Genomic DNA, 19,268 nt, shown 5'->3' with positions numbered 1-19,268 from the left:
ATTTTTTATATTTTAGAAAATATATATATATATGGAATTACTCTGACATGCGCCCTCAAGTCGCCATACATTTTTAGCGAGAAACTCCACGCTGCCATATTACTATATAAATTTTTTCTCTACATTTCAAATTTTAAGCCTAAAATGTCTCCAAAAACGCGATTTTCGCTGATGCAAAAACTACGTTTTGAACACACAATTTAAGCTAAAAATCCGAAACAAAAAACTTAGATAGCAAAAACGTAAAGTTTCTAACCAAAAATATTTGACAAAAATCCATGTACACAGCGATATGTTTTAACTTAAAAGAACATCTACGAATGGCACAAGCTAGGCAACGAACGAACCTACGAACTACGCATACCTCGCTTTAATAAATTAACATAACAACAATAAATTTCAAAGAATACCATGTACACAGCGTTCTGTTTCAACTTTGAAAAACATCTACGGTTTGCAAAATCTAGACACTTACGCACTAATCAACAAAATAAACTGAAATAACTAAAATAAATTTCAAACAATTCAAAAAAACAACAATAACGACAGAAATTCATACTAAGAAAACAATGAACATAACATTCTACAAAATAAGAATAAGAATAAAATAAAATGCACTTACCATGAATGAATGCTGTTTCGAACAGCAGAAATACCAAATTCATACCGTCTTTAACATGCCGCCACGTAATCACTATCGTATTTATACGACAGCCAGACACACTATCCAGAAAATTCATACTATGGTTCACAAATAAATAAAATCACAAATCCCTACTTCTATCAAGTATAGCCACTAAAAATAATCTCCCAGAAACTTCTTTCCACACCTCCACATACCAACTGCCCTCAACTCCAGTGAAAGATTCTTCAACGTCAACAGGGTTGCCATACAAACACGCATTCTCCGCCAAAAACCAGCGCAGAAAACATATCGCCACATTTGGTGAAATTAGGGTGTATATCAGAGTTGTACCAAAAATTATAATATATCTGTATATATATATACATATATTTAAAAGAAAATAGGGTAAAAACCTAGCAAAGGCCATAAAGTACATTTGTGAATCCTATCAAATTTCTGATATATATATGTATGTAGTGGCGGAGTTGAGGATGTTAAATAACAATTCCAACGTTGTTTTCCACACCACAGAACATTTAATAAAGATAATCAGAAGAAGGTACAAATTGAATTAAATACAAGTGCCGTTTGATACAAGCAGGATTCTGTATAGCTTTTACCAGTCTTATCACAAAACCGATTAGTGCTACTCGCTCTTTCTGATGTATTATACAGTCAATTTACCACCTTCGCGTGGAAAACCACAGTTCCTTATTCTACAGCTTCACGTGTAGACAGGCATCTCACCATCTTCGCGTGGGATAGCAGAAGAAAGTCTCTGTCATACTCCTCTTTCACCTCGCTGCTGGCGCATCGGTGAGGCCCTCTGGTGGTTGTGTCGCCCTTACAGATATTACAGCTCGTACGTCCTGACACTTTTTCGTCCTCGAAAACACGGATCAGCAACACTGGAACATCAAGACAGCACCTGAAAATAAATAAATAAAAAAAAGAATAGGGAAAAAAAAAGAAAGAAGTGCGGAAGAAACCACACATAATGTTAGATAGTAGAAGTCCACGGCTTTATAAGATCAGCCGCTGTAGTGGTACATCCAGGACCTTCATGGTGTCCCACTTTTTCCACCTGGTAACCACGATCTTTGCCTTTCCTCGCTGTTACACGATATGGACCGAAGAACTTTGGCCTTAACTTTAGACCACCTCCATACTGCGTTCTTTGTATGGCAACTAAGTCGTTCACATTGTATACTTGTGCCTCTTTTTCTCTTCTTGTTGTATGTTTTTCTATTCTCTTCCTGAATTTTTTAGAATGTTTTTCCTTGCTTCCTCTCTCATATTTTCTCGATCTTTCATCAGAATATTTCTTTCTTCTTCTTCAAGAATTTCCATAATCTTTAAGTCTTCTCGATTTCTCATTTTAACATCAGTGAGAAGCTCAAATGGAGAACTCTTTGTGCTTCTGCTCTTAGTGCTGTTTAAGATCCTTTGTACATCTCCAACATATTTGTACCACTTGGTTGGATCATCTATGGATAATTTGGATAGGACTGGAATAAGAGTGAAATGAATCCTTTCCTTTTGTCAGTTTCTTCTAGGAAAGCCTATAGTTGTAAATATGTGCTGGATCTTCTCCTGACTACAGTAATCTTCAAAGTCTTTAGAGGTAAACGCCGTACCTTTATCGCTTATAATTCTTAAAGGATTACCGAAAGTTGATTGTTGCAGTTTCAGCTTCTGCAATGCCTCTTGAGCTGATGTAGACTTTACTGGATATATGTAGACTTTACTGGCAGATCTTCTGTTTTAGACACTGCGAAGTGTCCCTTGTTGTGGATACTACATATGATTTCTAACTCTAATACTTCAGGTACCACAAGTAACTCACGACCACTGTCGAACTTGTATAATACTCCATTTTGCACTGGGAAATCTTTCTTCAGTCCTTGCTCGACTAAGGATTTTAGCAACTGGAGACGCTCATCACTCCTTTGCGCAGCTGCAATTTTGTCTGTAACTTCTCCCTGAGAACAAGTAACCATCATAACAGCGTTTCTACTTAATGAATCCACATGCTTCATTTGTTGCCCAGATCTGTGAACAATTTCATAGTCAAATTCTTCTAGAAGTAACGTCCATCTCGCCAATTTAGGAGTTAAATCCTTCTTGAACATAGTCTTCTGGAAAGCATCGCAATCCATAACTATCCTGACCTTAGATCCTAAAAGGTAATTCCTAAATTTCTTTAGAGCTTCTACTATAGCTAAAACAGGTTCATAACTGTGTTGTATTTTATATATGTTGGGTATGTGCTCAGTGATGATTACAAGATGTACACAAACATCGTTTATTCTACATTGCTCATCCACTATTCTATATTACAGTTATGATTGAAGATAATAATGGATACAGTTACAGTTACATATATGACATCTCCCATTTTTATAAAAAATAATAATAGTAGTAAAATTAAACATATTCTTTTAAATAATAAGGTTTCTTAACAGTCCTACCAGATCGAGTAACGTAGTTATGTCCATTTGAAAAATTTGATGATACTATATTTCTTTCACTATTTGGTGACACAACACTTCTGTTAGGTTTTGGAGGACTTACAGGCACATCTAAATTTGTAGTGCTCCTACTATTTTCATGTATCTCGGGTTCATCTATAACTTCATTCTCATAGTTGTTTCGTATTGCAAACTCTTCCTGATTAGTTCCTTTAAGAAGGTCTCTTCTGTTCCTTTCTACAATTCTTCCATCTGTTCTTATAATCCTATATGAACGTGGTCTTTCTGCTTCTTCTTTAATTTTCCCTTTTTCATTTAGTTTTTCCCTTTCTCTTTTATGTAAACATGATCTCCTGTTTTCAGTGGTTTTAACGGTCTTGCATTCCTATCATAATAACTTTTTTGTAAGGTTTGTCTCTTCAGTAAATATTGTTTATGGTCTTCATATCGTTTAGCTTAGACAAAATTCTCTTTTATAGGCATAAATCCATTTACTTTTCTTCCAAACATCAATTCTGAAGGTGACTTAATTTCATCTGAAATAGGAGAGTTACGATATTCCAGTAATACTAAATATGGATCCTTGTTGTCAACTACAGCTTTATCTAACATTCGCTTGACAGTTTGAATATGTCTTTCAACCATTCCATTAGATTGTGGGTAATTTGGACCATCTTCTTGCAAAATCTTTAAATTTTCTGCAATTATATTGTGGACCATTATCCGAATATACTATTTTCGGAATACCATGTCTTGCAAAAATTGATTTCAATTGCTTTATCACTGCTACACTTGACAAATCTTCCAAATGTCCAATTTCAATATATTTGCTAAAATAATCTATAACCAATAAAATATCCCTTCCTTGAAAGTAAAAGAGGTCTGTTCCCAATACTTCCCATGGACCATTAGGTATTTCTTTAGATATCATTGGTTCTTTAGTATTAGCTTTTTGTAAACTTAAACATGTTTGACAATTCAGTACCAAATCTTCAATTTCTTTCGACATTCCTGGCCAATATAATATTTCTCTTGCTTTGATCTTGCATTTTACTACTCCTAAATGACCATAATGAATTCTGCTTCACATATCTTTTCGTAAACTTCTTGGTACAACAACACAGGAATTTTTAAATATTAATCCATTTGCTTCTGATAGTTCTTCTCTGAAGTTAAAATATGGTTTTGCCAGTTCTGGAACCATACATTTTTCATCTGGCCATCCAGTTTTAATTTAATAATTAATTTTTTTTAAAACTTGTAGTTCTTCATCTTTTTCTGTTTTCAGTTGAAAAACTTCCATTTTACCATTAGACATTGGTATACATTCTACAACCAATCCAACATGAGCTTCTATATCTCCTTCAAAGAAGTCAGATCCTTCATCAGTGAATGATCTTGATAATGCATCCGCTATAAAAAGTTCTTCTCCTGGTTTATATTTTATCTCAAACTGATATGGCTGTAATCTTATACGCATTCTTTGTAGTCTTACTGAGCATTTATTTAATGGCTTTTTGAAAACTGATTCCAGTGGTTTATGATCACTTTCCACAGTAATATTTTTTCCAAATATATACTGGTGAAATTTCTCACATGCAAATACAATAGCTAAAGTTTCCTTTTCAATTTGAGCATAATTCTTCTGTGTATCTGTTAATGCCTTAGATGCATATGCCACTGGTAAATTATTCTGCAGTAAGACAGCTCCTAGTCCTTCTTGAGATGCATCTACAGATAAAACTACTGGCATCTTTATATCATAATACTGTAAAACTGGTTTATTTACTAAGACATCTTTTAGTCTTCTAAATGCTTTTTCATGTGTTGCATTCCAGTTCCAGATAACTTGTTTTTTCAACAAATCTCTTAAACATGATGTCAATTCTGATACATTAGGTATAAATCTAGAAACATATGTAATCATTCCTAGGAAAGTTTCTAATTCTTTTACATTTTTTGATGGTTTTATATCTGGAATAGCCTTAATTTTGTCTTCATCTGGTTTTAAACCATCTTTAGAAAATATATGTCCCATATATTTCACTTCATTCAGCCCAAATTTACATTTATTTAAATTAAATTTAACATTCTTTTCTCTGGCTCTGTCCATGAACTTCTTTAATCTTAAATCATGTTCTTTTTTATCTTTACCCCAAACTAATAAGTCATCTATATATATTTGAACTCCTTCTAAATCACTAAAAATTTCAGAAAAACTTCTGTGGAAAACTTCTGGTGATGAACTCAGTCCATATGGCAACCTCAAAAAGCAATATCTACCAAACGGAGTGTTAAATGTAGTAAATTCACAACTTGAATCTGACAGTTTAATTCGCCAAAATGCTTTGTTTGCATCTAAAATACTAAAGACCTTTTAATTTGTCATTTGAAATGAAATTTCTTCAAAGGCTGGTATGTGATAATGTTCTCTCAGTATATTTTGGTTAAGGTGCTGAGGATCTCAACACACTTTTAAATTTCCATCCTTTTTCCTTATTACCACTAATGAATTCCCAAATTCTGTTGGTTGGTTAACTTTCTTTATAATACCATCTTTTTCCATTCTTGCTAATTCCTTTTTTAATGGATTTAATAAACTAAGTGGAATTTTCCTACAGGTTTCTATTTTACCAACAGCTCCTGGTTTTAATTTAATATGATATGTATATCCAGTTAAATTCCCAAACAAATCTTGATATCCTTTTAAAGATTCTGGTAACTTTTCATTGGAATCAAGATTTACTGTACAAATCCTTTGTATTAGGTTTAATTTTTGCAATGTAGGTAAACCTAAAATAGCTAGAACAGTTTTATCACATGCTACGACTTGAAATTCTACTTCATCCTTGTCTCCTTTCGATGTCTCACATAATAATTTACATTTTCCTACTACATCAATGGTAGTACCATTGTAATTACTTAAAGTGACTTTTCATTTAGTCAAACATCTATCTCTAAAATTTAATTTTTTAAATTTAGGCAATGGTAGCACATTACACTGAGCTCCAGTATCCAACTTAACAAATAAATATTTAGATATGTTTACTTTTAGTTTTTCAAACCATTCGGTTTTATTTTTAGAAAATAGATTTGTACCTTCTACTGATCCTAAAATATATTCATTACCATTATTATGTAACTCATGCTCTAAATTATTTTGTACAACATTAACATTTTTATAAGTGCAGATTTTAGAAAAGTGATTTTTCCTTTTACAGTACAAGCAAATCTTATTATAAGCAGGACAGTTGTATAAATTATGAAAAGTTCCACATTTTCTACGTGGTTTTGGATTGTTGTACTTATTTCCTTGATAGTTTGAAGAAGATTTAGTACTTTGTTGCTTTTTTTTTACGTGATAGTCTTTCTTACAAGGCTGACTTTTTTGCTCTGAAGGTCGAAATTTATTACGTTTGATAGCTTCTATTTTATTTTCTTCAGTTAAAGTTTTCAGCTGAAGTTCTGCTAATTCAGAAGCTTTACACATTTTAATACATTTCTCCAATGTTAACTGATCTTGCTCCACTTACTATTCTATCTCTTATTAAACTATCTTTTAATTCTGAAAATCCACAGTTGCTACTTAATTTCTTTAAATCGGTTAAAAAATCATCAAACGATTCACCTACATGTTGTGTTCGACAGAAAAATATATGTCTATCAACACTTTCGTTTGCTTTCGGGTATGCAAAAATTTTCGAAAGCTTCAATTACTTTGTCAACATCCTTCTTATCTTCTTCACTTAAATTAAAAGTATTAAACTTTTCAAGTGCTTCTTCACCAATAATATGCAATAAAATAGCTACTTTAATTTCAGGTGATTTAGTAATACCACCAGAAGCTAATATATAAATTTGGAATTTTTGTTTCCATTTCTTCCAATTTTCGCTTAAATTTCCTTCGAAACTTAGATTACTTGGTGGCATTAATCCATCCATATTTAATTTAGGACTTTAAATAGTTTATATATTCGTATTTTTAGCCACTTCCTATAAAAATAAACAACGCACTTACCAGCGATATAAGTTTCGATTTCACTGTAAACAACTTCCCATCATGTTTTTGTTTAGAATATCTTTACGGACGCTGCATAGTTCTTCAAGAAAGATTTTCTTTTTTAATCAACGACGGGCTGCGCCATGTGTTGTATTTTATATATGTTGGGTATGTGATCAGTCATGATTACAACATGTACACAAACATCGTTTATTCTACATTGCTCATCCACTATTCTATATTACAGTTATGATTAAAGATAATAATAGATATAGTTACATATATGACAATAACTAGATAGCTTCTCTTGTAGGAGACTAGTTTTTTTTACTCATGAAGTAAATGGGGTGTAACTGTCCATCATCTGACTTTTGTAGCAATATAGCGCCGAAACCATGACTGCTTGCGTCTGTATGCAATTCTAATGGTGCTCCTTGTTTAAAAATATGAAGAACCGGACTTGTGGATAAAAGTTCTTTCAATTTATTAAATGCATTTTTTTGCTCAGGCCCAAATTTGAGTTCTGCTCCGTTACGAAGAAGATCACTTAGTGGTTTCGCTATTTTTGAATAGCTGGCAATAAATTTCCTAAAATACCCAGTAAGACCCAAGAAACTTTGAATCTGCTTAAGGTTTTTGGGTTCCGGGAAATTTTGAACAGCCCTGGTTTTTTCAGTAGAGGGGCGAATAGTACCATTCTCAATAACATACCCGAGAAATTCTATTTTTCTTTTCAAAAATTGGCATTTCTTAATATTAATCTCCAAACCATATTCTTTGGCTACTTCTAAAATACGTTTCAACTTTTCTAAATCTTCTTTCTCGTTTCGTGCTGGAATAATAAAATAGTCCATGTAAGTAACAACAGTGTCATCCCGAATTAAGTCTCTAAACACATTATAAATAAATCTTTGGAACACACTAGGGGACGTGCACAAACCAAAAGGTGCTTTTAGAAATTCGTACAAGCCTGCATGAGTAATAAATGCCAAATATTTAGTGCAGTTTTCCTCCACTGGAACATGAAAAAAACCATTTTTTAAGTCTAATGTCGAAAAAACCTTTGCTTCACCCAAATGATCTAAAACCTCTTCTACTTGTGCCATGGGAAAAAAATCCTTAACAATTTTTTTTATTTAATTGTCTGAAGTCAACACAAATCCGTGTCTTCCCACATTTTTTTCTACACAAAACAATTGGCGAAGCATATTCTGAACACGATGGCTTTATAATCCCATCCTTTAACCATTCATCTATCTGATTATCAACAATTTTTGGTCAGCAAAAGGAATTCTCCTCGAACACTGAGAAACTGGAATTTCATCTTTTAATATTATTTTCATTTTTAAGTCTGTACTGCGCGGCTTTTCTAATGGTTTATACTCATTAATAAGAGTGAAAACAGTATTGCGTAATCCTTCATCTTTAATATGCGATAAATCTGTTTCGCTGTCTGCCTCAATGGCTGCAGAAATAAAAGACAAAAAATTCCTTTCCGAAGAGACGGAATCATTTTCATATTGTGTAATCATCACCTGGTCAGAATAGATCATTTTTAGACAGGAAGGGGGTAAAATACAGTCTGTTATCAAGTCATAAACCATCGCTGCTTCTATCTCTTTTTATTTTTTGCTTTCGCACAAAGAAAAAATAAACTTAGCCGTTTCCGCTTTAACCAAGCGACCAAATGAACTTTTGAGTTCTATATATCCACTTGATAATTTATTCGTAAAAAGAGATTTCTTTACAACTATCAATTAACTTCCAGAATCTATTAAACATTTAACTTTCTTACCATCAATCAACAGTTCAATAAATTCTAACTTATTTCTAGCTGCGATCCAATCTCTTAACCCAGATACCTTTTTTTGGAGACAAATTCTCCTCCTTTTCTAAACGTTTGGGACAATTTCTCGCAAAGTAAAATAATTCCCCTCGTTTTGGTCATTCTAGATAAGGGCGGACGTGGTGCTCATACCAATTAACCGTAGCGGTAGAGGGATGGTGCCCACGTCCTCCGTCACTCACTCACTCACTAATGTCAGCTTTTTTAGCATTTTCTGGGACAGTCTGTTCAATTTGTTCCGCAATTACTATTAAATCGCTTTTCTTTAAATTATTTAAGAAACTCATTTTAAAAACGAAACAAAAGTATCACTATCTTCAAGAAAGAAATAAAGCAAAGTTTTCACAGTACCTTCTCTGAAGTATCCAAGTATGAAGTATTCAAATATCCCCGACAGGGCCCCCAGATTTTCTGTAGTGGGGGAGTTGAAGATGGTAAATAACAATTCCAACGTTGTTTTCCACACCACAGAACATTTAATAAAGATAATCAGAAGAAGGTACAAATTGAATTAAATACAAGTGCCGTTTGATACAAGCAGGATTCTGTATAGCTTTTACCAGTCTTATCACAAAACCGATTAGTGCCTACTCGCACTTGCTGATGTATTATACAGTCAATTTACCACCTTCGCGTGGAAAACCACAGTTCCTTATTCTACACCTTCACGTGTAGACAGGCATCTCACCACCTTCGCGTGGGATAGCAGAAGAAAGTCTCTGTCATACTCCTCTTTCACCTCGCTGCTGGCGCATCGGTGAGGCCCTCTGGTGGTTTTGTCGCCCTTACAGATACTACACACACTGATACCTTCTACAAAAGACATCTAAGAAACTACTTGAAAGGACAGCACGTTTAATTACTTTTAAGTTTTACATTTTAAAAAAATAAGCTAGTATAAACTGAATTAACTTCTTCGGTACATTTTTATTTACGTCTTTATCGTCGTCATTCTTTCTTTTTGAATCTTGAGTCCAACTCATCTAGTTGCAAACTGTCAAAAAAAAATTAAAAGAATATTATACGATGAACAATCTGTACCCCATCTGGTATTCAACACTGGCACTACATATGTAAGATAAAAAAATGCAAATCAAAATTATAATTAAAAATGCCTCTTAATTACTCATTTTTAATTTGGGTACTCTATCTCTAGTAACAACTTTCTCTAAACTGCGTCATATCTGAAATCATATTCCGCATTACATGTCATCTAGAAACTTCTGCATTGCCTATAAGTTTTAGCCAGTCAGATTAACGAAACATTTTACTATAAATATCGTTGCAATCCTACTACACTCCACAGTCTTAACTGCACATTAAGCCGATAAGACGTTTTTTTCCCTCTGCTCCTGAAGTTTTGTTGTTCTAATTGAATATTGAGTGAGTATTTTCTTTTGCTTCTTATTGTTATACTCTAGCTGAAAGGGTATTAACGTTCTACAGACTCTTGATTATCTTTACAACTGACTCTTGGCTTGACGGTGTGGAAAATAATTCGGGCGTTCCACTTAGGACAATAGATAAAGCATTATCATTAGAAAAATATATTGCTATCTTAAATCAGCAAATTATTGAGCGAAATGATGGAGTTCCTACAGAGGAACAAGAAAAAAATGCTTCACTCATTAAGACTTAATGATTATTACAACTCTGTCTTATCGAACCCTAACACTGAAGGGAATAGGCATAAAGTTGAAAGCAAAACTGTTTCTCAAAATAAATCTAACACTGATTCAGACAAATCAGATTAGCTTCAATTCCCTCGCAAACGACTAAGGAAAAGGAATAACTCATCAGATGATTCTCTCTCTCTTAAAACAAGCACTAAATTCGATTCCCTCTCAAACGAGGAACACTTGGATGAAAATAACTCGGATAATAACATGGAGGAAGATGATTCTGCGACTAAGAACACGACTCCCTTCCAACAACCAAAAAAGTACGCAAGTAAAATCCCCCCCCCCCCAAGTAGTCACTCAGCCTAACATTAATTGGAAGGATTGAAGAAAGAGATAAAATAAAATTTAAAAGTTGAAAAGGTAGAAGGGAAGGTTGAGGGCGAAAACTTCAAAATTAAAGTATTTGATGTAGATGATTATTGAAAACTGCAAAATAAGCTTCAAAGGGAAGCAATTCCGTTTCATACCTATCTTCTAAACTCGGACAAATGTTTTAGAATAATTATAAAAGGCTTATCATCTGATTTCAATGCAGATGAAGTAAAGGAAGACTTAGAGCTTCAGAATATTCCTATATTGCCCTGCAAACAAATACAAAGAATGCGAGATGGCATTTTGGTCTTTTACATTGAAGCTCCACGTACTACGCAGAAAAAGGTATATGGAAATTACGCAAAATCTTAGACATGTGTGTGCGAATTGTATCTTATAAGAACAGGCCGGGCCCCACGCAGTGCTTCAACTGCCAGAGATACGGCCATACTCAGAGAGCCTGCCACGACCCCCCACGTTGTGTTAGATGTTTGGAGCCTCATAAAACTGTAGAGTGTCCTATTCAAAATGATAAAAGCATAGCCGCTACCTGTATACTCTGCAATGGGCCACATCCAGCCTACAGTGTTGATTGTCCTAAGAGACAGGGAAATGAAGAGGCACCTATCCGCAAATCTTCTAGAAAAATAACGAAGTCCCCTGCAACAGGAAAAGGAATCTCAAAAAGTTCGACTTCTCACAGTCAATCAGATTATAATCCAACTAACGCTAACGGCCAATCATACGCAGCTGCTGCCGCAGCACCTTCAAAAAATTCAAATAATTCTCATAAGAAAAGTATTTCAAATATAAGTGGGAACAAAAATCCCCGAAGAGGATGATTTTGAAAAGTTTACTGAATTAATAAAACGTCTGTATCAAATCTACACCAGGTGCAGGAGTACTAGCAACCCAGCTCGCAAAATTAACGTCGCTATGGATGCTGTAAAGATTTTTATCAAAAACGATAATGTCTTTTAAAACCTATTCAAATCCACAACAAAATTTACAGTAGATAAATTATGCTAAATTTATGTTTCATAACTGCAGTGGCATATCTACACAACTCCTTGAGCTCAAGCACCATATCAAAACTAACGATTTGGAGATTATATTGCTTAATGAAACACATCTTAGAAGCATGGACAGTCTGAAAATTGCCAATTTCGATATATATCGCTCAGACAGATTAGATAACAGAGGCGGTGGAACCGCTTTAGTTATTAAACTCAGCCTAAAAAGCTATAACTTAGCTCTTCCTTCACTATCCAGCATTGAAGCAGTTGCTTGTATCTTCCCCAGCAACAACTTGAATTATCTTCTGGTTTCTGCTTACAAACCACCGCAAACGCAGCTTAATACTCAAGATCTAGATATAAAATATTAGGCTGCCCCACAATTATAGCCGAGGATTTTAACTGTAAACATACTTCTTGGCACTCCAGGAGAACAAATTAGAATGGAATTAACTTGTATAATAAAAGCTTATTTCATGATATCAGAATTCATGCTCCTACGAAGCCTACTCACTACTCTAGCAACTCAGCCTTTAATCCTGATGTCTTGGATATAATAATTACCTCTAAAATTAAGCAAGTACCTTATCTTAGTGTAGATAACGCACTGACTTTCGATCATCTTCCCATCAGATTTAAGCTATATGGACTTCGTCATGGATTACCACCGTTACATAGCAAAATAAACTGTAATAACTTCACCCACATTCTCGATAACAATATTTCTATGAATAATAACAACGCAGATAGCAATGAAGCTAAAAATGCGATAAAAGTGCTCACTAACAATATCATTTCGGCTATTAATAACTCAAGATCTCCAGTTTCCTTAGATAAATTTACCTTACCAGTTCATATCAAAAGTAAAATAAAAATAAAATTACAGAGAAGAATAGATTACGGAAAATTTATAAAAATACTCTAAATCCTATTGACAAACTTCGTCTGAACCAAGCATCCAGGCAGCTCAAAAAATTAATGGCGGATTAAAAAGATTCTAGCTGGCATGATTTTATTAGTAACCTGTCGCACATCGACCACTCCACATGAAGGATTGCAAAAGCCTTAAAGAAAATAATTCTGAAATTGATCCGATTAAAAACAACAATATAATAATTAACAAACCTTTAGATATTGCTTATAAATTTGCCGGTACGTATGAAAAGCAATTTACCGTCAATCAATTCTACAACCCAAATGATTCCCAACCCAAATTTAATTAAATTAAATCCTAAAAAAGCAACAGGTTTCGACACCATCACTAATAAAGCCCTCACGGAACTTCCCAGAAGAGGAATTGTGCAAATCACATATCTTTAATGCCTGCTTAAGATTAAACATTTTCCCTAGCAACTGGAAACACGCCGCTATTTTTGTACTGAAGAAGCCTGGGAAGAACGGTTCTGAAACTTCAGATTACCAACTTATTAGCTTACTCTCAGCTTTAGGAAAATTATTTGAAAGTCTCATCATAAATAGAATCAATACCTTCATAGAATAACATAACAACATTAGAGATCACCAGTTTGGCTTTAGGCATGGGTTCTCTACTACGCAGCAAATAACGTGTATAGCTGAGCATATCGGAGAAAGTTTTAACAAAAAGGATTACTGTCGTGGGAATATTCATCGACATAGAAAAATACTTTGCCAGAGTTTTGCATCCAGACCTACTCATTAAATTAATGGGATATAAATTTTAACCAGAAATCATTCTTCTCATAGCCAGTTATCTTCAATAGCGCACCTTTCAAGTTAAAATTAAAGATTCCTTATATGAAATTAAAAACATCACTGCAGGAGTAGCACAAGGTAGTATTTTAGCACCTGTGCTCTTCAACATATACATCAGTGATATCCCTAATTATCCTATAGAAGCCCTCATCGCATGCTATGCCGATGACACGGCGATTTTAAGCAAATCGAGTCCTAAAAATGCAGTCTCCAAACTTCAAGCAGTCGTTGATAAGATTTACCGATCGTTTGAATCCTGGAAGATAAATATCAACGCTGAAAAAGCTACTGTTGTTTATTTTCAAAAACACCCCACCAGAAAGCCTCTTGAAAATAATCAAACTTAATAATATTGAAATAGCACGTGATACCTCAGTCAAATACCTGAGTGTTCACTTAGATAGAAATTTAACCTTTCAAAATCACATCAATTAAATCTGCAAGAAAGCAAACCAAGCTATTGGAAGTGTTTATGCATTAATAGGCAGACATTCAACTCTTAGCATGGTTACTAAAAGAATTTTATATTTACAAGCCATAAGACCTATACTACTCTATGCTTCTCCAGCCTGGGGGGCTACCGCTCGAACGAACAGATTGAAAATTCACAGAATACAAAATAAAGCCTTGAGCATAGCCAATGTTCCCTGGTTCGTAAAAAACTCTACTCTGCATAATGACCTTAGGATTAAACCTACAGACTCAGAAATTCTAAAATTCTCGCATAAATTCTTCCTCAAATGTGATCAACACAACAAGGAAATCATTAAGAATTAGACAATTATGACTACGTCACACAGCAAAAGCATAAAAGACCTCGCAGTATCCATCATAATTCTAAATGGTAGGGCTTGTTTATATTATCTAATATTTTTCATTTACTTCATTTAAACAAGTTTTATTTTTTATTCATATTTAACTAAGTTTTTATTTCGTACCTTACAAAGAAGACTTTTGTACCTGATATAGCAGGTTTTGCGAACTGTATTTGTATTGTTACGAATTTGGTATTTAAAAAAAGCTAATGTTAGTTCAATTATAAATTAAATGGTTTTATTTCTCGCGCAGTGCAGCGCGTGACGAATATTAAAAGAAAGCTAAGCCGGAAAAATTAAAAATACAAGAGCGCGTGCGTTAAATAAATAAATATCTCTTTTTGATTTCGAGAAAGTACTGGAAAATTCTAGCGCGTGATTTTAAAAATCTTATAAAAGGAGGAAAACATCTCAGTTTGTAGTAGTTGCTGAGTTTGTTGTTGTTTAGAAAACTGCTCTTGTTGATTGTAGCGAATTCGCGGATTAGCGTTCTTTAGCTGTTTTGAATTACGTTCTATTGGACATTTGAGTAGTTAAAAGATAACTACTGTGAGATATTGTAATACTGCATGATAATTTGAGAAAATTTAAGCATTTTTGTTGTGATAATAATAAATTTTTGTTCATTTTTCATCGGACTTGTGCATTCATTTCATAACGAACCCGTACGCACACAACAATTTTTGGTGTCAGAAGTGGGATTTGAATGCCAATAACAAGAGCGATGGAAGAGCAATTAAGGCATTTAATATCAGCCTTTGCCTCATTTAAAGAAGAAATGAAATTGGGCCAGGAATCCCTCAAGGAAGAAATGAAAGCGGCACAGGAACAAATGAAGTTGGGCCAGGAATCCGTTAAAGGAGAAATGAAATTGGGCCAGGAATCCGTTAAGGAAGAGATGAAATCTCTTAAAAATGAGATGAAAGCAGGTCAGGACGAAATGAAAAGAGAAATTACCTGCGTAATAGAAAATAAATTTGAGGCTATGGAAGGCAGAATAGACGCGGTTGAAACTAAAGTTGGACAAATAGAAGAAAGAGTTTCTTCGGTAAAAGAACAAGTAGAAGAAAGAATTTCTTCTGTAAAAGAACATATAGAAGAGAGTTTCTGCCGTCGAACAACAAATTGATGATAGGGTTTCTGCTGCCGTCGCCAAAGAAGTTGACAGCCTAAAGAAGTGCATAGCGACGGTAGGAAACAATTCTGAAGGTTTCAAATTTTTATCGATGCCTGCTCGTTCCGTTCTGAAACTATCTACATATGATGGGAAAACCTCCTGGCAGGTGTATAGGACACAATTTTCTATCGTTGCGGATGCGAATGGATGGGATTCCCAAGCTAAGGCCTGTCATCTCGCCGCTTCTCTGAGAGCAGACGCAGCGGATATCCTGCAGACGCTTCCCGAAAATCAAAGGCTAGATTTCGAAGCTCTATCCGGCGCTTTGGAGCTGCGCTTCGGCGAGAAATGTTTAAAAGACTACAGCAGGCTCCAATTAAAATCTCGTCAACAGAAGCTCACCGAAACGCTTCAGGAGCTCGCCACGGATGTTGAAAGGCTGTCACATCACGCCTTTTCGGAGTGCCCGACAGAAACAAGGGAAATCCTGTCCCTGCAATATTTCATCGATGGCATCCGGGACCCTGAAATACAGAAAGCACTGCGAATGGCGGATGTTAAAGATCTGAAAAGCGCTTTAGTGTATGCCATGAAATTTGAGGCAGCCCAGCAAGCCACCCGTCGAGACCGCCATCCAGTCAGAGCTGCTCAAGTCCAGGAGCCAGGGGATCAAGTCACTGCTCGTCTAGACGATTTAACTAGACAACTGAACGCCTTGAGACAGAATATTGGTGACAAGAAACCGACCGTAAAGTGCTGGAACTGCGGTGCTGAAGGACACATCCGACGAAACTGCAGAACACCCCAGGGCACGGATGCTAAGACCGCTCCTAACAAACAGCAGGGAAACTAATTAGTGGCCATCTCGCGGGGCGGAGGTTGCCAGATCATGAAAGGCCCCAGTTTAAAGCGCTTCAGATTTCTGCAGTGAGAGGCGGCAGTAATGGACTTTTCATAATAGGACATATTAATGGAGTTCCCTGCAATATGACGATAGATACAGGAGCCAACGTTACCATCATCCGAAAAGATTTGGCTCAACAACTGGAAAGCAAACTTATCTGGACGCCGCCCTGCGTTACCCTACAGACTGTGTCCGGTGAGAAGATCAACATCGATGGAAAAGTAAATGTTAACATCACGTTTGGAAGTGCCGCTTACCATCACACGGCATATGTAGCAGAGATCACTGATTCTTGCATACTCGGATTGGACTTTCTAAGGAAATACAATTTTTCCTTGGACATTAAAAATAACGAATTGCATTCTACATCTGAGGACATAGCGTTATTTGGAGTCAATGATGAAGTTAAATCTGTCCATAAAATCATAGCACAAGACAATATCACAATACCGGCAAGAACAGAAATTTTACTTCCTGGATCCATAGCCGAAAACAGAAATTTCCGCTACGGCATCATAGAATATCCCAATAACTGTAATAGCCCAAAAGGAGTACTAGTAGCCTCAACACTCGTCGACCTATCCAGAACGGTTATCCCGGTGAGAGTCGCCAATGTAACTGAGAAGGGGAGAATTATTAGGAAAGGTGAAGTGGTTGCAGCATGTACTCCAGTAACCACCGTTGAAAGAAAGAGTAACATCCAAGAATCCGTGTCCTCAGAGAGAATTACATCGGAGTTATTGCAGAATGCGCAATTAAACGATAAAGAGAGGAATGCTGCCGATCGCGTCATTAAAGATCTTCAAGTTGTTTTCTCCCGCTCGTCTTCTGACGTGGGTCGAACTAGTTTGACACAACATAGAATAGATACCGGCGATCATCCCCCGATCAAGCAACATCCAAGACGTCTACCGTTTGCTAAACAGGAAGAGGTGCGAACACTGTTAAAAGATATGAAAGAAAGCGATGTCATCGAGCCTTCAGTAAGTCCATGGGCAGCTCCCATCGTCCTAGTCAGAAAGAAAGACGGCTCAACAAGATTTTGCGTCGACTATCGCCGGTTGAATGAGGTTACGAAGAAAGACAGTTACCCTCTTCCTAGAATTGACGACATTCTAGACACTCTTTCTGGCAGCAAGTGGTTCTCAACACTTGATTTAAAGAGTGGGTATTGGCAGGTAGAAATACAGCCTGAAGACCGAGAAAAGACGGCATTTACTACGGGACAAGGGCTTTGGCAATTCAAGGTGATGCCGTTTGGACTGTGTAATGCGCCGGCAACATTCGAACGTCTTATGGAAACTGTTTTGAAAGGCCTTTCCTACGAAGCCTGCCTCATATACCTGGACGACATCATCATCGTCGGAAAGAGTTTTGAAGAACATTTAGAAAATCTTAGGAAGGTGCTTCAGAAACTGAAAGAAGCCAATCTGAAGCTGAGTCCCGCTAAATGCAAATTGTTCCGAAAGGAAGTGACTTACCTGGGACATGTCATCTCTGCAGAAGGTGTGCGCACGGATCCTGAAAAGGTATCAGCCGTTAAATCCTGGAAACGTCCCGAAAATGTCCATCAGCTGAGAAGCTTCCTAGGGCTTGCACCTACTATAGGAGATTCGTGAAGGACTTTTCTTCCATCGCAAGACCCCTTCACAAGCTGACAGAGAGCAACCAAAAGTTCTTGTGGACAAAAGAATGCGACGATGCATTTAACAATTAAAGGAGGCTTTAACATCTGCTCCAATCCTGACGTATCCTCAGCTTGACCGACCATTTATTCTCGACACCGACGCGAGTAATGAAAGTGTTGGTGCTGTTTTGTCCCAAGAAATAGACGGCCAAGAACGTGTAGTGGCATACTGGAGCAAGTGCCTGTCTAAACCGGAGAGGAATTATTGTGTCACCAGGAAAGAGTTGCTCGCCATAGTCAAAGCTGTAGAACAGTTCTATCACTATCTATACGGCAGAAAATTCCTGCTCCGCACCGATCATGCATCATTGACCTGGCTTTTAAATTTCAAGAATCCTGAGGGTCAAATAGCCAGGTGGATACAGAGACTCCAAGAATATGACATCACTATCCGTCATCGTAAGGGATCATCACACGGAAACGCCGACGCCCGTTCTAGAAGACCTTGCCAAGAAAGCTGCCGATATTGTTCCAGGGTGGAAGCAAAATACGAGCTGCTGACTCCGGTCGTAAGACAAATTACAACATCAACATCGGCTGATCGAGAACCGTGGAGTGATGATGAAGTCAGGAAAGACCAGCTGGAAGACCGCGACATTAAACCCATAATTGATGTAATGGAGTCATCAAACAGAAAACCTACCTGGCAGGACATTTCTATCTGTAGTCCTACAACCAAACAATATTGGGCACTCTGGGATTCACTTCACATTCGAAACGGCGTCTTATACCGGAAATTCGAATCGGATGATGGGAAGACGTTCCGATGGCAACTTATACTTCCAAGATCCCGCATTCCTGATGTCCTTAAAGAGTTACATAGCACCCCTACTGGAGGTCACTTTGGAATAATGAAGACCTTGCAGAGAGTGCGTGAGCGTTTTTACTGGAATAATGCAAAGGATGACGTGAAAAAGTGGTGCCGATCTTGCGATGCCTGTGCAGGTCGGAAAGGACCGAGGAGACGCAGCCGAGGCAAGCTGCAACGTTACAACGTAGGGCCGCCTTTTGAACGTATCGCCTTTGACATCCTGGGACCTCTGCCACGAACTGCTGATG

Source organism: Stegodyphus dumicola, chromosome 8 (genome assembly GCF_044657685.1).
Source record: "Stegodyphus dumicola isolate Sdum_Otavi_A_Nest chromosome 8, ASM4465768v1".
Taxonomy (NCBI): domain Eukaryota; kingdom Metazoa; phylum Arthropoda; class Arachnida; order Araneae; family Eresidae; genus Stegodyphus; species Stegodyphus dumicola.
This window is presented reverse-complemented; position numbering follows the sequence as displayed.